This window comes from Chlorocebus sabaeus, chromosome 20 (genome assembly GCF_047675955.1).
Source record: "Chlorocebus sabaeus isolate Y175 chromosome 20, mChlSab1.0.hap1, whole genome shotgun sequence".
In the NCBI taxonomy this organism is placed as follows: Eukaryota; Metazoa; Chordata; class Mammalia; order Primates; family Cercopithecidae; genus Chlorocebus; species Chlorocebus sabaeus.
This window is the reverse complement of record NC_132923.1, coordinates 15,861,614-15,882,454: the sequence shown is the minus strand read 5'-3', so window position 1 is coordinate 15,882,454 and position 20,841 is coordinate 15,861,614. Positions and strand designations below refer to the sequence as shown.

Genomic DNA, 20,841 nt, shown 5'->3' with positions numbered 1-20,841 from the left:
AAGACATCAGAGATGCACTTGCACAGAGAATAAAGCCATGTGAGGACACAGAGAGAAGACAGGAGAGGGGCTTCCAAGGACACAAACCTGTTGACACCTTGGACTTCCAGCCTCTAGAACCGTGAGAAAATAAATGTTACTTAAGCCACACCTTCGGTGGACTTCTATTACAGCAGCTCTAGCACCTTCTGAGGAATACTGCCCACCCAGGCTGTGTGTTGGAAAGGGAATGTGTCAAAGGAAACTGAATTCATGCTTTGGTGACTGGCAGAAATGTGATGCCATTAAAAGATGGTGTAGGCATGAGGAATGAGATGGCAACGTCAGTTTGAGGTAGGTTTCAATTAGAGGACTTGACGGAACATCACCTAGAGCTCAGGAGCTGCTGGACTAGAGTCCGGGTTTGGGACCATCTGCACAGCAGCACTACATGAAGCCCATCAATGAGAATACAAAAGGAGGGGGGCCAAGGATAAAGCCTTGTGCAATACCTATATCTAAGTGATAGGAAGATGAAACAAAAAGGCTGATGCGGTGGCTCACACCTGTAATCCCAGTACTTTGGGAGGCCGAGGTGGGTGGATCATTTGAGGTCAGGAGCTCAAGACCAGCCTGGCCAACTGGTGAAGCCCTGTCTCTACTAAAAATACAAGAATTAGCCGGGTATGGAGGCACACACCTGTAAGCCCAGCTACTTGGGAGGCTGAGGCAGGAGAATCACTTGAACCCGGGAGGCAGTGGTTGCGGTAAGCCGAGATCACACCACTGCACTCCAATCTGGACAACAGAGTGAGACCCTATCCCAAAAAAACTAAAAAGACAGACAGAAAGAGAGAGAAAGAGAGAGAGAGAGAGAGAGAGAGAGAGAGACAGCAAAAAGGAATAATCAGAAATCAAAATGCCAAAATTTCAGTGTCATCAAAACTAAAAGAAGAATTTTAAGATGGAATAGTTAACAATGCCAAATAATGCTAAGAGATAGAGCGAATGAAAACAGAAAATGCCACTGACATTCAGAAAATGGAAGTCTGGGCCTGATAAGACACTAAGAAGCAAGTGGATACCAAGTAACAGAGGCAACAAATATTGATACATTTGGGAAGAGATAAATGAGAGAGTTGGAGTAGCAGCTGGAGGGAAAAGCAGGACTGATGGATGCTTTATTTATTTATTTTTATTTTATTTTATTTTTTGAGACAGAGTCTCGCTCTGTCACCAAGGCTGGAGTACAGTGGTACGATCTCAGTTCACTGCAACCTCTGCCTCCCAGATTCAAGCGATTCTCCTGCTCAGCCTCCTGAGTAGTTGGGATTACAGGTGCATGCCAACATGCCTTTTTTTTTTTTTTTTTTTTGAGACGGAGTCTCGCTCTGTCGCCCAGGCTGGAGTGCAGTGGCTGGATCTCAGCTCACTGCAAGCTCCACCTCCTGGGTTCATGCCATTCTCCTGCCTCAGCCTCCGGAGTAGCTGGGACTACAGGCGCCCGCCACCTCGCCCGGCTAGTTTTTTGTATTTTTTAGTAGAGATGGGGTTTCACCATGTTAGCCAGGATGGTCTCGATCTCCTGACCTCATGATCGCCCATCTCGGCCTCCCAAAGTGCTGGGATTACAGGCTTGAGCCACCGCGCCCGCCCTTTTTTTTTTTTTTTTTAGTAGAGACAGGGTTTCACCATGTTGGTCAGGCTGGTCTCAAACTCCTGACCTCATGATCCACCCGCCTCAGCCTCCCAAAGTGCTGGGATTACAGGCATAAGCCACTGCGCCCGGCCTGGATGTTTTTATTTTTAACATTAAGGAAATGATCGGCATGTTTCTATATCAAGAGATGATATGGAGAACATGGAAACTGGGATTAGCCTTGATGATCCTTGATGATCTTCTCCGGGGGCAGGAGAGAAGTAGAAAAAAATGGGATAAAGAAGAAAACAAGGTCGCTTACCTCAGCCTCAATCTATGAAATAGTTGACAAAAATCAGGAACTTGGAGAATATGGAGCAAAAGTACCACAGAAAAATAGTCTCTAGGGTCAAACAGGTAAATCAGTGAAGGTGGCCAGGAGGGGACGGAGGAACAGCTGCTGCTCTTCATGAGAAGACAACTGCATGAGGAAGAGGAGGCCAGCATGCCACTTTTCAATTTTCAAGAGACTCTGGAAATCTAGATTTACATAAAATGTCCCCATTAAAAAAAAACTGACAGCTCTTTCAAACTTAAAAGAAATTCTGTGTAAACCAAAACAGAATGGAGCCCCCGAGCTGGCGGTGAACTAAGGCAGTGAACTAATGGCCACAGCATTAGTTCACTACAAAGAGTCAATGAATTGAATTAAAATGTCTAAGAAAAAACTTAGGTTAAAAATATATATATAATAAACTTGTAGCAGCAAGTTTATTTTTTCTCACAGTAATATACATCAAGAATAGAAAAGGAAAGTGGTAACTTTTACCCTAAATAGGGGCTTAACATGTTTTTAAAACATAAGAGTAGGCTGGGTGCAGTGGCTCACGCCCATAATCCCAGCACTTTGGGAGTCCGAGACGGGTGAATTACTTAAGGTCAGGAGTTAGAGACCAGCCTGGCCAATGTGGTGAAACCTCGTCTCTACTAAAAATACAAAAAAAAAAAAAAAAAAAAAAAAAAAAAAAGGCCAGTGTGATGACAGGCACCTATAATCCCAGCTACTCTGGAGGCTGAGGCAGGAGAATTGCTTGAACCCGGGAGGCGGAGGTTATGGTGAGCTGAGATTGCACCACTGCACTCCAGCCTGGGTGACAGAATGAGACTATGCCTCAAAAAATAAAAACTAAAGGCCAGGGGCAGTGGCTCACGCCTGTAATCCCAGCACTTTGGGAGGCCAAGGCAGGCAGATCATCTGAAGTCAGGAGTTTGAGACCAGCCTGGCCAACTTGGCAAAACACCATCTCTAGTAAAAATACAAAATTTAGCCAGGCATGGTAGTGGGCGTCTGTAATCTCAGCTACTCAGGAGTCTGAGGCAGGAGAATCACTTGAACCCGGAGGCAGAGGTTGCAGTGAGCCAAGATCACGACATTACACTCCAGCCTGGGCAATAAGTGAAACTCTGTCTCAATTTAAAAAAATAAAATAAAATAAAAGTAAATTAGCTGGGCATGGTAGTGCATGCCTGTAATCGCAGCTACTCAGGAGGCTGAGGCACAGGAATCGCTTGAACCCGGGAGATGGAGGTTATAGTGAGCCGAGATTGCACCACTCACTCCAGCCTGGGCGACAGAGCAAGACTCCATCTCAAACAAACCCATAAGTGTAGGATGTGAGGATTTCTAGATTTACAAGGAGCACAGAGCTGGAATGAAGGGGGCTGTCACCAGCAATGGCCAGATGCAATGAACTACCATCAGGAAAGAAAGAGCCCAGGTACTGTCATCTCTGCTCATATTCCAAGGTCTGGGACTTAGAAGTGGCAGGATTATTCCATAAATATAGTCATCTACACCTGAACCCACCATCACCTTATCTAATAGTAATCAGGAATCAATTATGCAGTCAGTATCACACCACGAAGAAAACAGAACCTCTCCCCACAAGGCACTTATGTAACCAACACGCAATCCATGAAAACACTAAACCCTAAAACCTTAGCAGGGGCCAGGCACGGTGGCTCACGCCTGTAATCCCAGCACTTTGGGAGGCCGAGGCAGGTGGATCACCTGAGGTCAGGAGTTCGAGACCAGCCTGACCAATATGGTGAAACCCCATCTATACTAAAAGTACAAAAATTAGCTGGACATGGTGGCATGCACCTGTGGTCCCAGCTACTCAGGAGGCTGAGACAGGAGAATTGCTTGAACCCAGGAGGTGAAAGTTGCAGTGAGCCAAGATCGTGCCACTGCACTCCAGACTGGGCAACAGAGCAAGACTCCGTCTCAAATAAAAACCACTTAGCAGGACTGCTGGTGAGGAATGTTTAACCCTAGTTACTTTGACTGTGGAAGGGTATCTGATTGTGTAATCTAGTGTGAAACCATAGAGTAAGTTATTTCTGTTTCATTGAGGGATAAGGAAAATAAATGGCAGGGTCTCTCTGGCAACATTCAACCTAGACATTATTTGCTTTCCACTAAACTCCACGCTTGCCTATAAAACATTCTGAACTTCAGCAAGAAAAAAAGCAGCATTCTCAGGACGCTTGACCACAGTGTGCACTTTGAGGAATGCTGTTCTTGCAGCACTTGTGTGCATCTGTGTAACAAGAAAGAAGAAAACAAACCCACTAGACTTTTGTTAGGAAAATACAGTTGGTGGAGACTGTGCGATGTTAAGTCAGCAACTATAGACAGGCTGAGAATTCCTTACAGGCACCAGCCCTGACTCCGAGACTTCATGCCTCACACCAGCCATGGCTGGCCTCCTTCAGAATCTGCCACAGAGCCTTGGCACATGCCGTTCCTTCCAACAGCATAAGGAAAATATCCTGCTGTATCTGAGCTGGTACTGACTGATGTCTCTAGCAAGGAAGAGATAAAGACAACTCAATTTCACCCTTCTTCAAATGTATTTTACCTAGAACAGATCGTATATTTTTATGCAGATCATATTTAAGGCTGCCTGGATTTCTCCTTTGAAAAGCAAGGCATATGGAAATTCAAATACTCAAGTGTATTTACTTCAAATAATTAATATCAAAAATAGAAGGAGAAGCAGGGTTCTAAGATATGTATTTGCTTAGTGTACTTTCCCATTGTGATAGTTACTGGTCTTAGCCAGAGAGAAATTTCAAATGTGAGAAATCAATGAAATCTATTCCACTGAGAATTATCTGGAGAAGAGTGATCACAGACCCACTGAGTAGTTTTTATTTCTCATTTATGATCAAGAATGGAATCTACTTATCTCAAAGTTCATTTGGCCTACTGATACTAAGTGACTTCCCTACCCCCAGCCACCATAAACAATACTTTGTCCTATATGGCAAGACTCTGGGCTGGAGTTCAAGGCCTTTCGCAGTTGGATTGCTTATCTAAGAGTTCTATGAGTTGGGAGAGGGATGGAGCCAATATTGTGTGGAAACAAAGGCCCCCACAGAGAGAGGACATCCTCACGCTGCTGATAGAACTAATACCTGAAAATAGCTCAACCATCCTGAGGGTCAGCTGAGACAAGGTTTTCCCCAAATCGACATTTTGTGTTACATGACTTTTTGAACTTGCATTTCTACCCCCCTTACTTTTTTTGGTATATCTAAACTACTACAAGAGTCCCGCCTCAAGACAAACTTTCTGACCCTGGTTTTATGATACTATATTCTTAGAAAAAAAAAAAAATCACTCAAGAAAAAGAAATTCAAGCTTCTTGCTCAGGCACTGAGGCTCAGCATAATCCAGCCCTACCTCAGGCCCCCAGCTCCTCAGCAAGCCCCAAATGGTCTATGCACGGTCACCCACATGAGCCTGCCCTTTGCTCACGCCCCATGCTCTGCCTGGAATCCCTTCCCCACTTCTACTTATTCACAGTAAGTGCTAAGTAAACATTTTTTCCAAGTGAACAAATTTAAGACCTACCATTTTCAAGGCTCAGTTCAAATTTTAGATTATATACGAACCCTTCCATGACCACCACAGTCTGAAGGTCTCCTTTCATCTTCTGAATTTCAGTTATTGCTCATATACTTAACAAGTTCTATGTAATACCTGCTGCGAGGCAGGTATCTGGGTTCAACCCAGAATAGCTACCATCCTGCCCTGAAAGAGCCCGGAGTCCCGTGGGGAGAGCTATGAAGTATAACTGCCGAACAACGGTGTGGGTGCTGGAATATTTAAATACAAAGGCTTTCTTATTGTTATATGTATTTATTGAGCTCCTACTAGGATTAGCCTAGGTACTTTTTGTGGGTTCTGATTCAATCCTGATGGGCCATTTTACAAGGAAAAAGAAAAGAGACTCTGAAAAGTTAACTTGGTTTTCCCTGGGTATTTGGATAAGCAGAGTCTGGATTCAAACCCAGTTGAGTCTGGATTCCTTCCACCATCTACCCTGCCTCCCAAGCCTGAGGTGTAGAATGTATTCTGGAAATACGTGTGGTCAGACTGGGAAGAGGAAGCCATCCCAGGCAGAAGGAACAGCACGAGATGCATTCCCAGAATGGCAAATGGTTCAGGAAGGTCAGAGCACAGTTACATGTTGAAAACAAGAAGTAGGTTAGACTGTGAAGCACCCCGGACTCAATCCAGTAGACTATAGAGGAGCTTCAGGGTCCATGTCGTGTGTCCCCAGCAAGATAAGCTTTATGTGTGTGTGGGCGGGGGGGGGGGGGGGGGGCGGCCGGGGAACGGAATCTCGCTCTTGTGGCCCAGGCTAGAGTGCAGTGGTGCGATCTCAGCTCACTGCAACCTGCGCCTCCTGGATTCAAGCAATTCTCCTGCCTCAGCCTCCTGAGAAGCTGGGATTGTATGTGCCCGCCACCACACCCGGCTACTTTTTGTGTTTTTAGTAGATATGGGGTTTCACTATGTTAGCCAGGCTGGTCTCAAACTCCTGACCTCAAGTGATTCACCCTCCTTAGCCTCCCAAAGTGCTGGGATTACAGGCGTGAGCCATCGTGCCCAGCCAAGATAAGCTTTCTTAAGAGCAGGCACCACAGCCCCTTTCTGTATTTTCACACCATCAAGTTTGTATTCAATACAACTGGTGGAAAGCCCATGGGCTTTTCTGGATCATTTAGTTTCACGTCCCCAGTGGGACCCCGTAGTTCTATGTAGCTTTATGAATGCCGACTATCTGTGCCTCCAACAAGGCTTGGCAACTCAGAAACCAGTGACCACCTCAGACCAACAGCAAACCTCCTCTAGTTGCCGCTAAGTGGGCTAGGGCTATCTTTTCTACTTATCAAAACTCCTGCCATTCCCTGGGTTCCTTCATTTCCGGGGGTCATGTAATAGCAAAGCTGTCTGAAGATTATCTCAATAGCACTTACAATGTGCTAGGCACTATGTGCATTCATTTAACCCTCGTAACTTCTGGAACTAGATTCTAATATGCCCATTTGACTGATGAGGAAATAGAAGCTTAGAGAGTAAAAGTCAGTCTGATCTGGAGTGCAGGTTTCCAATCCCAATGCTCATTTTCTTAATCACTTAGCCATGATACCCACCAGGCAAAGAGATTAAGGAAATCTGGGCAGTCCCTCATGAAGGACCAAAGAAAGAAGTTGCTGAGATCTTGAGGAAAACACGTCTCGCTCCAGCTTGCCACTCTCATCGCATCCCTATGCAACGAATGCAAGAATCATTTCACTAAGATGTGACCAGAAAAACCCATTCCCACATGATTAGACCCTGGACTTCAGATGCCCTGAGAGAGTATTGGAGTCCTTCAACCTCCTTTCCTGAGGAACACCTTATCAAAGTCATCACCATCTGCATCTGTTCTTCCAGCTCCTTCCCTGCCACACCAGTTCCATTTATACAAATGTGTTTGTGCCAGGTGGTGCTCAAGGGGCTGGTAATACAGCAAGTAACACAAATGATAAGATCCCTGCAGTCTTGAAGCTTAACATCTGGCAAAGGTGACAAGTAAAAGAGATGATTTTTTTTTTTCTCGAGATGGATCTCACTCTGTCACCCAGGCTGGGGTGCAATGGCACAATCTTGGCTCACTGCAACCTCTACCTCCCAGGTTTAAGCAATTCTCCTGCCTCAGCCTCCCAAGTAGCTGGGACTACAGACGTGCGACACCATGCCCGGCTAATTTTTGTATTTTTAGTAGAGATGGGGTTTCACCATGTTGGCCAGGCTGGTCTCGAACTCCTGACCTCAGATGATCCACCTGCCTCGGCCTCCCAAAGTGCTGGGATTACAGACATGAGCCACTGCACCTGGCCAAAATGAGATGATTTCTGACGGTACATGCTATGAATGATAGAGATACTGGTGGCATGGAGACGGGAGGCTGTTTTAGGAAGTCCTTCCTGGGAGGTGACATTTGAATTCATACCCAAATGACAAGGAGCTACCCTTCAAGGCTCCAGGATCTACCTTATACTCGGCCAACTGAAAAAGACATTAATGATGATCTGGTCTCAACTTCTTATTTGTCAGTGAGCAAACAGAAGCTCAATGAGATTAAAAGACTAGGACAAGGTTTCCCAACTGACTGCAATTTGTTTCTTCTTACTATTTTATAGAGACTTTCAATATACACATTTGAAATCTAGGCATCTTAAGTTGTGTTTTTAACACATTCATGTTTTTGTTTGTTTTTGAGATAGGGTCTCACTCTGTCACCCAGGTTGGAGCGCAGTGGTGCAATCATGGCTCACTGTAGCCTCGACCTCCTGGGCTCAAGCAACCCTTCCATTTCAGCCTCCCAAGTAGCTGACACCACAGACACATGCCACCACACAGGATTAATTATTATTTTTTGTAGAGATGGGGTCTCACTTCATTGCCGAGGCTGGTCTGGAACTCCTGGCCTCAAGTGATCCTCCCGCTTGGGCCTCCCAAAGTGCTGGGATTACAGGCATGAGCCGCCATTACCTGACCACACATTTGTACTTATAATTTTATTTTCAGTACACTCTTGGGGAAAAAATGACAGGCCTTCACTTGATCGATAATGAAATCGAGCCTCCAGTTGGCTGAGTAGTTTGTCTAATGGCCTGTCACTAGCAACTGAATCAAAACTCTGATGATTTGTATTTTAGTCCTGTGTTCTTTCACCTGGGTGAGAAGTAGCTGCCTAGTCAGTGGTCTGTGAATGTAAGACATCATTACCAGCAACTTCACACCCTATGGTGCAAAGAACATACAAAAGTCAAAGATAAGCACAAATTACTATCATAACACAGAAATTCAAAGACCCTGAGTAATTTGCTGCAGACTTCAGATGACTGGACAATCATGGCCTGAGGCAGTCCCCGCTATCCCCTCTTGCCTTCTGGGTACAAGACTGAAAGCTGCCCTGGTGACACATTGCAGAGATTTTAGTAAATAAAGAAGAACGTGTTTCTCAGAGCCAACCCCCAAATCTTCATAGCTGGATCCAACCCAGACCAGGAGTCTTCATAGCGAGTGAACCCTTAGGTGAGTGTCATATTTAAGTCTCATGACTCTTCTGCTTAAGAAATAAACTACTAGTGGTTCCCAAACCTACCTGCACTGATCAGAATGATCTGGGAGAGTTTTCAAATAAACATCTTTCGATTCACACAAGACCTGGAGACTTAGAAATGCCAAAGGTGAGAGCCTGGGGAATGTAGGCTTTAAAATTCAGCCAGCCTGGAAATTCACTGGTTTTTCTCATGTCTTAGTGCTGCAGTGTGATACAGAGAGGAAAGATGCCTGCTTTTATTATCAAGTGGGCAAGCTAAGTTAGGCTGCATCCTTTAAGGGCTGCTTCCAGAAGAGTCTTCTCTGCTACCCAAGGCCCCTGTACCAGTAGGAAGGTCCTGGGCGTATCCGCCTGGTTACCTGTGAAGTCTGTTGTCTCATTCCCTTTGGCTGCACGTCAAACCCCCGCACGACCCAGGGAAAGCTTTTTCTGAGATCGGCTTGCCAATTTCTTTGTGAAGCAGACCCTAGCCTGCAAGGGTGAGGGGCGTCTCCAGCAGAAAGAATCTCAGAGCGTGGATCATCCCTCACCCGCAACCACCGCCAAAGGGGCCTGGCTCCCTCCCCATGAGATTCTTCTCTGCCCTAGACAGCCAGCTACTGGCTTGGAAAAAGAGAAAGGGAAAAGGAAAAGAAAAAAGGTAATTCAGGCCCCAGTGGCCAGCGCCCTCAAGGACACAAGCAGTTCTTACCTGGAGATGGAAGAGGAGCCGCTCTGTTCGTTCGCTCAGGAATTCTGTCTCTGCAGGTGAGCACTAGGCTTGCAACTCGCTGGACTTTGAACAAAGGTTGATTTAAAAGCTAATGTATTTAACAGGGACATGTGGTCTGAATTCAAGTGACCTCTGTCCTGCTTCCTGCCAGCTGGCTGGGCCCTGAGCTGGAAAACCTGACAAACCTCAGCAAACCAAATGCTCTGGCCCACCTGCCTGGCCCTGTGGGGAGGCTGCTGCTCGCCAGACACTCCCAGAGAACAAGGAGGAGAGAAGGGGCGAAGGACAGACAGGGAGGAGGTGCGTCCACTTTCCTTGGTACTCTCCCTTTGGCAGATGCCTTGGTCACACCCAACCAACCCCCAATCCTGTTAGGGTCCTCCAGTCCCCCCATCCCGGAGTCAGGGCCGAGACTCATACAGAAGCATCCTCAATCACTGAGGCCTCCTCAAGGAGCAGTAGCCTGTAACACTCCCACCCAGGAGGCCAGTAAGCCCCAGGAAATGGGGCCAAGTGTTCAGGGCACCCATCCTGCTTCCCTCCGCCCTGGACTCTCACTTGTGTGCTCCCTAGGAGTTTAGCAAGCAAAGCCCTTGCTCTGATGTCCCAGGCTTCCTTCTTCTTATCCACTCTCTCCCCTCTCTTTTTTTCTTCTCTTTCTCACCTGACGGTGCTCTTTCTGTTCTCCAGCCTAGCGATAATTGTCTTCGCTTCCCACACTCAGAGTCTCTCAGGCAAGCCCAGCAGGGTAGGTGGAAGGCATTTCTACAAACGTCTCCATCCTGCTGCCTTGCTGCCCAAGAAGTAGGCTGGTGCCGGTGTGCTCAGCCCCCAGCCCTAGGCACGATCAGCAGCTGATTCCTATCAGCAGCACCCACAGACAGTTCTAGCACTGGTCTTCTCACTGACCTGGATCCTCAGCCCACACTGCAAATCAGGGCAAGAGATTGCTCCCGGCACTCAGGCAAAGCAAACCACAGGCTGAGGACTGCGTGACCTCACCCCTCTTCCACCCACACTGCAAAGGCCATTTGTCTTTGCTGGGCCTTGGCTTGGCCCCCAACAAAGACATGACCTGAGCCAGTGGATAAACGGTTTAAAATGACAAACACTGAGTGGCTTCCTCATACCAGCTTATCTTCCTCCACCTCGGGGCTAACCCTCTTGGCCTCCTCTATATCTTTCAAAGCAGAAGGCAGAATGGGAAAATCTGGATTTTAGGATCAGAACACCTGAGTTCACTGTAATCCCAGCACTTTGTAAGGTCGAAGCGGGCAGATTGCCTGAGCTCAAGAGTTCAAGACCAGCCCAGGCCACATGGTGAAACCCCATCTCTACAAAAGTTAAAAAAAAAAAAAAAAGCCAGGCATTGTGGTACATGCCTGTAGTCCCAGCTACTCTGGAGGCTGAAGTGGGAGGATCACTTGATTGAGAGGCAGAGGTACAGTGAGCCGTGATCATGCCACTGCACTCTAGCCTCGATGACAGAGGGAGACCCTGTCTCCAAAAAAAAAAAAAGAAAGAAAGAAAGAACACCTGAGTTCAATTCTGACGCCACCGTTTCCCAGGTGTTTGATCCAAAGTAATTCAGTTTTAGCTCTCTGGGCTTCACTTACCTTCATCACATATAAATAGTTGTTATTGTATGGTTTTTAGAAATTTTTAAAAATTGTGGGGGGTTTTTTTGTTTGTTTTTTGCGTTTTTTGAGATGGAGTCTCACTCTGTTGCCCAGGCAGAAATGCAGTGGTGCAATCTCGGCTCACTGCAACATCCGCCTCCTGAGTTCAAGTGATTCTCCTGCCTCCGCCTCCCGAGTAGCTGGGATTACGAGAGCCCACCACCATGCCTGACTAATGTTTTTGTATTTTTAGTAGAGACAGGGTTTCACCATGTTGGCCAGGCTGGTCTCGAACTCCTGACCTCAAGTGATCCACCTGCCTTGGCCTCCCAAAGTGCTGGGATTACAGGCCTGGTGTATTCCTTTTGTATCTGGTTTATTTCATTCAATGTGATGTTTGTGAGGTTCACTCATGTTGCTGTGAGTAGCCGTAGTTCATTTGTTTTCATACTAGGATTCCATTTACATAATGTCCAAATATAGGGCAGAACTTTGGGGGATTCCCGGTTAGGTGGTAACACATGACCGTAACTTCTGGTATACTGGCAAGATTCTAATTCTTGAGCTAAGTGACGTTACACAGGTGTTTAAGATTAATTATTGAGCTATGCATTTTTGTTTCATGCACTAATTCTGTATAAATAATAATTAAATCATATTGAAATTTTAAACATTACAATATGTGTATAGCATACTGGAGTAAGAAGAAGCTCTTCAAGGCTAGAAGTGACCTGCCTGAGGATTTCAGCTGTGCTCAGCTCTGCACGATCTATTCAAAAGTGGAAGGGATCAGTCTCTTGGCATGCCAATAACCTACATGTGGCGCACCTGAGCAATCTGGTCGGGAAGCTTTGATCTCTCCACTTCAATTTTTAAAAATTAGCTGGGCACAGTGGGTCATGCCTATAATCTCAGCACTTTGGGAGGTTGAGGTGGAGGAATGCTTGAGTCCAGGAGTTTGAGACCAGCCTGGGCAACATGGTGAAGCCCCATCTCTACAGAAAATACAAAAATGAGCTGGGTGTGGTGGTGCACACCTATAGTCCCAGCTACTCAGGAGACTGAGGCAGGAGGATTGATTGAGCCTGCGAGGTCAAGGCTGTAGTGAGCCACGATCATGCCACTGGATGCCAGCCTGGACTACAGAGCGAGACCCTGTCTCAAAAAAAAAAAAAATTAAATTGTGGTAAAATATTCATAACAAAAAAATTACCATTGTAATCATGTTGAGTATACAATTCAGTGGCATTAAGTACTTTCACACTGTTGGGAACCATCACCACCATCCATTCTCCAGAACTTTTTTATCTTCCCACAGTGAAACTGTGTAGCCATTGAACATGATTTTCTATTCCCTCCTCCCCAGCCCCTGGCAACCATCTTTCTACTTTGTTTCTACAAATTTGACTACTCTAAGCACCTTCTATGTGTAGAATACTATACTATTTGTCCTTTTGTGACTGGCTTATTTCACTTAGCAAATGTCTTCAAAGTTCATTCATGTTGTAGCACATGTCAGAATTTCCTTCCTTTTGAAGGGTGAATAATATTCCACTGTGTACATATACCACATTTTATTTATTCATCCATCACGGAAGAATTGCTACCACCTTTAGGCTGTAGTCAATCATACTGCTGTGAAAATGGATGTACAAATATTTGTTCAAGTCCCTGTTTTCAGATCTTTTGGGTATTTGCCCAGAAATGGAATTGCTGGATCATATGTTTAATTTGCCATACTGCCATACTGTTTTCCATGGTGTCTGCACCATTTTACCTTCCCACCAGCAACATAGAAAGGTTCCAATTTCGCCATATTCCCATGAACACTTGTTATTTTCTGTTTTTTGTTGGTTGGTTGGTTTGTTTTTTAAACGATGGCCATTTTAATGGGTTTGAGGTGACATCTCATTGTGGTTTTGATTTGCATTTCCTTAATGATTCATGATGTTGAGCATCTTTTCATGTGCTTACTGGCCATTTGTATCTTCTTTAGATAAATGTCTATTCAATTTGCCCATTTAAAAAATCAAGTTGTTTTTGTTGTTATTGAATTGTATCATCTCAATTTTTCTTTATCATAAAACAAAGACTCAGAGAGGTGAAGTGACTTAGCCAAAGTCACCTCAGGCAGAAACATGGCTAAAAACACTGTGCTCCTGCTTTCATGGCCAATGCCCTTTCTACTATACCAGTCTGCCTGGTTGAATGGGTCTCCTCACATTTTTCTCCAGCTTCAGGTCTGATTGTCCTAGTACGCATGTCCTCCTCCCCTGTCTTTTTAGTGGCTCATTAACTTACTCTGAGCCTGGAATTGTAAGCTCCAGTGGTTTTCTCTCCCTGTCTGGAGTCAATATTTATGACAGGCTCCCTTTCCACTGTCTCTGTTGCTCTGGCCTCATCCCACCTTAAGTGGCAGCCTGTGCACTCTGCATACCTTTGGAGGAATTTATTAGGCCAGGGTCCAGATGCAAGACTGAGATCAATGTTTTACAGCAGTGTGGGTGACAAGCTGGAGACACGGCAACGCCACTTGGCTGCAGCACACACTGGCTCCGCATGACTGCTGACTGGAGCTTTCTAGTTCTTTTCAGTAACCAGGTGTCAGGACAGGGGAGGCCTGAGGATCCTTGGAGAGCTGTGAATTATTAACACTTGCAAGCTGGCTGCCAAGGATATCTGAGTAGTCATTCACTTGCTCCTCCTTTTCCCAGATGAGGGGTCAGAATACACAATCCTTTTCCACCACAAGAAAAAGGCACAGAACAAGAACATGCCCGGTTCTGGGTTCCTGCATGTAGCAAGGTCTGGTCTTGGCACTCTTGGAGTATTGGTTAAAAGGATATTTGGTTGCCCCTTTGTAAGAGATACAGAAACAATCAGTGGTCCTTGGGCAGTTTGGATTCTGCCCTAAAAAGCCAGACCCTCAAGGGCCCCCAACGGTCCAGAATGGGGAACAGGAGAAGAGCAAGAAAAGTGTCAGGGATCTCAAAGCCACAGCCTCAGCCCAACCTCATCCCTCTGGGGACCATCCCATCCAGAGGTAAAGGGTCAGTGAGAAAGAAGCAGGAACCATGAACAGCCTAGTGGCCCAAGTCTGTAGCTTGATTTAAAAGACATCCCTCAGCCGGGCACGGTGGCTCACACCTGTAATCCCAGCACTTTGGGAGGCCGAGGCGGGCGGATCACCTGAGGTCGGGAGTTCAAGATCATCCTGGCCAACATGGAAAAACCCCGTCTCTACTAAAAGTATAAAATTAGCCAGGCGTGGTGGTGCATGCCTATAATCCCAACTACTAGGGAGGCTGAGGCAGAAGAATCGCTTGAACCCAGGAGGCAGAGGTTGCGGTGAGCCGAGATCACACCACTGCATTCCAACCTGGGCAACAAAGCGAGACTCCGTCTCAAAAAAAAAAAAAAAGACATCCCTGCCAGGTGCAGTGGCTCACGCCTGTAATCCCCACACTTTGGGAGGCCAAGGTAGGTAGATCACCTGAGGTCAGGAGATCGAGACCAACCTGGCCAAAATGGCAAAACCCTGTCTCTGCTAAAAATACAAAAAAAAAATAATAATAATCATCATCATCCAGGCGTGGTGGCAGGTGCCTGTAATCCTAGCTACTTGGGAGGCTGAGGCAGAAGAATTGCTTGAACCTGGGAGGTGGAGGTTGCAATAAGCTGAGATCGTGCCATTGCACTCCAGCCTGGGCAAGAGACCGAGACTCTGTCTCAGAAAACAAAAGACATTGCACCTCAAAGTATTGCTTCTCCCAGAATGGTTCCAGTGCCCCCTGACATTCTAGCTTGGAGAGTAAACTAATTGTGCCCATCCTGTTTTCTCTGTTGCTTAGAATTCTTGACAGGATGCCGGGCATGGTGGCTCACACCTGTAATCCCTGTACTTTGGGAGACTGAGGCAGTTGGATCACTTGAGATCAGGAGTTCAAGACCAGCCTGGCCAGCATGGTGAAACCCCGTCTCTACTAAAAATACAAAAAATGAGCCAGGCGTGGTGGTGGGCACCTGTAGTCCCAGCTACTCGGGAGGCTGAGGCAGGAGAATCACTTGAACCCAGGAGGTGGAGGTTGCAGCGAGCCGAGGTTGCACTACTGCACTCCAGCCTGGGCAACAGAGTGAAAGAGCGAAACTCTGTTTCAAAAAAAAAAAGAATTCTTGCCAAGGAAAAAGCAATGCTTGTCTTGTTTTTTGGAAATGTAGTCTCGCTTTGTCACCCAGGCTGGAGTGCAGTGGCACAATCTCAGCTCACTGCAACCTCTGCCTCCTGGGTTCAAGTGATCCTCCTGCCTCAGCCTCCCAACCGGGATTCCAAGTGTGCTCTACCATGCCTAGCTAATTTTTGTATTTTCAGTAGAGACAGGGTTTCACTATGTTAGCCAGGCTGAATTTGAACTGCCCTGACCTCAAGTGATCCACCCATCTCAACCTCCCAGAGTACTGGGATTGCAGGCATGAGCCACCATACCTAACCAATGCTTGTCTTTATTATCCACTGAAGAAAGTACATTTCCTCCTCCGAAGCCCAAGTCAGCATGAGGATGGCCCCATCCGGTTTGCCTTAGGGTAGAGTGCAGCCTCTGTGCCTCCAGACAACTGTAGACGTGCCTGCAATTCCACTCAGCCGAGTATTTTTTTGCTAAGCACCCTTTGCTAAGTACTACCTATTAATTTCCTCTGGGTCAATTGAAAATACCAGGGAGGGTAAATGTTAAATCCTTGATGGAAGAGTGAGGCATCAAGGCCTGGGACTCTTCGTGCCTGGGGGAAGGTTGAGAAAGAACGGCCATTGCCAAGTGTGGGAGACCAGTTTCCCCAACTTCTTCAGCCAAAGACAGCTTCACAGGTGCCTTTCAGAGGAGCCCTGCACTGGGACTCACATAGTGTGGCTTGCAGGCAGCTCTTGGAGATGATGAGCCAAAGAGGACGGGGGACCTGCAGTTGCAGGCCACACCCTGTCACCGTGGCATCCAGCAGGCCGTGGGGCCCGCGATGGGGAGAGTCACATTCCCCTAGGCGTTCCAGCAGAGTGTAGCTTCGTGGGGGTGGGTGAGGGGGAGCCACCCCACGGTACAGACAGAGCCGTGACTGCAGCCGTTTCTGCCGTGAGGCTGGTGTGTCCTGGAGAGACTCGGGCTGTCCCTGTGGAAATGGGTGTGCAGAGCCGGTGGCAGTGTTTGAACCAGCAGCGCCACAGGCCTGGTCTCCCTCAGGAGGAGGCCTGGCCGTAAAGGAACTGGGTGGCTTCTACGACCGGAGAGGGACAAGACAGGCTCTTCAGGACACCAAAGTAATTTGGGCACATTTTTGTGTGCCTTCTGTTTTAAAAGACAGAACTTAAGAGTGCCTGGTGAGCCATTCACTACAGACCGGAAATTAGAATGGAGGCTGAGACAGACATTTTCTCCAGGGCCTGCCGTGTCATCTTGATACCCAAACCCCTGAAACTGCCACCTCTGTCCCCACAATAAAACAGCCCTGAGGCCAGGCGCGGTGGGTCATGCCTGTAATCCCAGCACTTTGGGAGGCCAAGGCAGGTGGATCACCTGAGGTCAGGAGTTCAAGACCAGCCTGGCTAACGTGGCAAAATCCTGTCTCTACCAAAAATACAAAAATTAGCTGGGCATGGAGGCGCGCGCCTGTAGTCCCAGCTACTCAGGAGGCGGAGGCAGGAGAATTACTTGAACCCGGGAGGCAGAGCTTGCAGTGAGCCGAGATTGTGCCACTGCCCTCCAGCCTGGGCGACAGACTGAGACTCCATCTCAAAAAAAAAAGAAAAAAAAAAAAAAGTGAAACAACAACAAAAAAAAAACAGCCCTGACTCCCTCTCCATATTCTATCATTATTCTATTACCAAGGACTCTGGGCAAAAGGCCAGCAATGACAGTGGCTGGGGCAGGGGCTGAAATGCCTACATAACTTTGCTGTATGTGCCTCTGGCTCTGAGGCTTGGTTTCCTTCCAGAAAACTGTTGGCTGTGCTAGGTGTCAGTTCACCCTTCTCTGGGGGAGAGGCTGGGCCTTGCACCAGCCCCTGGAGCCTCGAATGTGCTTCCTCACAGCTACTGGGGCAGTAGGCCCTGAACTGGGCCAAGGTCAGAGTTACTCTCCCTCACCCACGCTCACCAAACTCACACATGCTAAGCAACAAGGGGCAATGTGACAGGAGAACGAGCTCTACTCTCCACATGCAGGTGTAGCCTCTGGCACCTTCATGGCCTGGAAGTCTAATACAGTCCAGTGAAATGTGGAAACAGCTACCAAGCTAGAGTTACCTTTGGTTGCAGTGAACACACGAGACTTGGACTAAGCCGAGGCAGGTGGCAGGTCTGAGCCATGCACCTGACAAGGGAGACTGACAAACTGGACTCTGTTCAGAGAAGAGAAGAAAGGACAAACCAGATATTGGAACCATGAAAGCATTGAAATAATTATAAGAAATAATTGCAGGAGCTGGGGATATTTAGCCCAGAAAGGAGAAACATTAGAATGATTAACTTTCTTTGGAGATTTGATCGACTCCGGAGTAGAAAGGAAAACTAGGTAACGCTGGCCGGGCGCAGTGGCTCACACCTGTAATCCCAGCACTTCGGGAGGCTGAGGCAGGTGGATCGCCTCAAGTCAGGAGTTTGAGAACAGCCTGACTAATATGGTGAAACCTCTTCTCTACTAAAAAAATACAAAAAAATTAGTCAGGCATGGTGGCGGGTGGCTGCAATCCCAGCTGCTTGGGAGACTGAGGCCCAAGAATCACTTGAACCCAGGAGATGGAGGTTGTAGTGAGTCAAGATTGTGCCACTGCATTCCAGCCTGGGCAACAGAGTGAGACTGTCTCAAAAAAAAAAAAAAAAAAAAGAAAGAACACTAGGTAATGATACTAGCCCAGACCTGAGTACTTAGTATATGCCAAGCACCATGTCAATTGTTTTACACACTTTTCTCATTTACTCTAAACAGCAGTTCTGTGACATTGTTATCCCCATCCCACAGTTGAAGAACATACAGAAAAGGTGAATGACTTATCCAAGGTCACATAGTAAGTGGTGGAGTCAGGATGTAAATCCAGGCGTCTGCCGCATGTGCCTGAGACTTGCCTGCCATCCGTAGACATTTCCCATGTGGGGCCCTCAGCAGACTTCATGGAAAGTTAAAGGCAGGCAGGGCTGACAGCAGCACAAGGAAGAATTTTAATGGAAGTATTCCACAAGGGATATTGCGTGGATGCTTTGGGTGGTGGTGAGCTGCAGAACAGTAGAGCGATTCAAGCAGAGGATGCAAGAGGTATTACCCTGAACGGTTTGCAAGGAGCGTTACAGCAGCAATAGCACCAGGGAACTTGTTAGGAATACAGCTTCTTGGACCACCCCCACCCCTGCCCTGAGACCCTAAATCAGAGACTCTGCAGCTGGGCCCAGCCATCCGAATTGTTCAAAGATGCCCTCCTGGTGATGTTAATACACGCTCAAGTTTGGGAACCACTGGCATGCAAGTGTCTGCACGTTTCCAGGGACTGGAAGACTGCAGCAGTCTTCTGCTTCCAAAACCCCGTAATTCTACAGAAGTGAGATGGAAATACAATTCAATGTCCACTCAGTTTTTCTTTTTCTTAATGTCGAGCACTTAAATTGTGTCCAGTTACACAATTTAGCAACTGATAGATTGTTTTCAAGATATTCAAAGGCCCACAGGATACAGATTTGGGAGGTTGTGGATGACCAGGAGGCAGCCTATATTTCAGCCACCTCATTGTTTCACTGACTTCCAAGCCAGCCCCACATGTCCCTGCTCCTTGCTGGTTCACACTGTTCCTCTACCCCTGCCTTTTGAAATCCTGCCTTCTTTCAAAGCTCAATTTAAATGTCACATTGTCCACACAGAGTGCCTAACACTGTCTGCGCCCGCAGGGTAGTCTCCTTTTCTTCCTCCCAACCTCCCCTGCTTCCTGGCTTCTCTCTCACTTCTGGGGTACTTATAGCTGTTGGTGCATTCTGTTTCATCTCACAGGGATGCAGGCCTCTCTCAACTGTGCTCGCCTTGAGAGCAGGCCCCATTCAGTCATCGACAACCCCACAGGGCCTGGCACACAATAACCTTGTGAGAAGTGACCAAAAGTAACATTTGCAGAAAACTGTGCATGCAACTGTTTGCAGAATGGACAGACACTACATGGCTGGTGAAAAGGAAGTGCGCTGCAATTCACTTTTGAGCCCTGAGGTCTCTGCAGAACTTTGAGGTTTTTTGCAATAACCAGTATGAATACATGTGTGTAAACTAGTACGAAAGGGGCCTCAACCTCACTCACCCGCAACCCTGGTTGCCTTTAATTTCTCTTCATGTTGCTAATAATCACTGTTTAACAGCTCCTTGGTGATAAGGAATGCTAAATGCTCTCAGAGCCAACCTTTGGAAGGACCCCATGGACCCAAGGAGGGAGAAGTCTCCAGCTGAGAGAGCAGAGAGGTCATCTGTTTGAACACTATCATAGCGACAGCAAATAAGGATACTGGGGATAACAGAAACCAGGCCCAGTTTAGCAGTTCATACCTGTGGGACCCGGTTTCCCATGGCTGTGGTGGACTGGTCGTGTGACCAGGATGGTGGTGAGACACTCCTCTTCCCAACATGGGTTCCCAACCCCCAGGCTCCCAGAATGGACTCATTCTGCAGTGAAAGCTAACACTTTGATGGAGTGAAGAGGTATTTCTTTTTTTCTTTTTCTTTTTTTTTATTTTTAGAGACGCAGTCTCGCTCTGTCACCCACGCTAGAGTGCAGTGGCGCAATCTCGGTTCACTGCAAGCTCTGCCTGCTGGGTTCACGCCATTTTCCTGCCTCAGCCTCCCAAGTAGCTGGGACTACAGGCGCCCGCCACCACACCCAGATAATTTTTGTATTTTTAGTAGAGACGGGTTTCACTGTGTTAGCCAGGATGGTCTCAATCTCCTGACCTCATGATCTGCCCACCTCGGCCTCCCAAAGTGCTGGGATTAGAGGTGGGAGCCACCATGCCCAGCTTGGAGTGAAGAAATATTTCTAATATCTGTCTCCTCTGACGATGGCTTCAGTGGAGCGATCTGGGAGTTCTCAAACCCCAGAGCACCCTACTGTTTTTAGGACCACAGAGTACTACAATAACAGGAACAACAAGGAAAAGAGAGGCTCTAGACTAGCCATGAAAAAATTTCCCCCACCCTCCCTGCACCCTTGAATTCTTGCTTAGCCTGGCACTGGGTGTCAACCATGACAGGTGTTTCCCCAGAACCATGGGGCTTCCTGGTGTGCTGTGCCCTTTGGCACAGGGCCTGGCCCAGCCTTGTAAGACTTAGAGCCCAATGATTCTCAGACTAATGCTCCTGCCATCTAAGGGCACAACCCTAGAATTTAGGAACAATCGTAATCTCCCAAGCCATC

General features: G+C 47.1%; 1 protein-coding gene across 3 annotated transcripts in view; it reads right to left on the bottom strand.

Moving 5' to 3' along the window:
- Positions 1–20,841, bottom strand: part of PDZK1 (PDZ domain containing 1) — a 49,907-nt gene that overhangs the window by 24,911 nt on the left and 4,155 nt on the right. Inside the window, exons 1-2 of one of the 3 annotated variants that reach the window (XM_007977312.3) lie at positions 10,464–10,749; positions 9,779–9,862 (exon numbers count right to left, since the gene is read on the bottom strand). The exons of 1 other annotated variant lie outside the window; for it this stretch is intronic. The gene's annotated coding sequence lies outside the window, so the exon portion shown is untranslated. Of the gene's footprint in view, positions 1–9,778; positions 9,863–10,463; positions 10,750–20,841 lie in introns of those variants that run through there. One more of the 3 variants, XM_037997388.2, reaches the window with a different exon arrangement.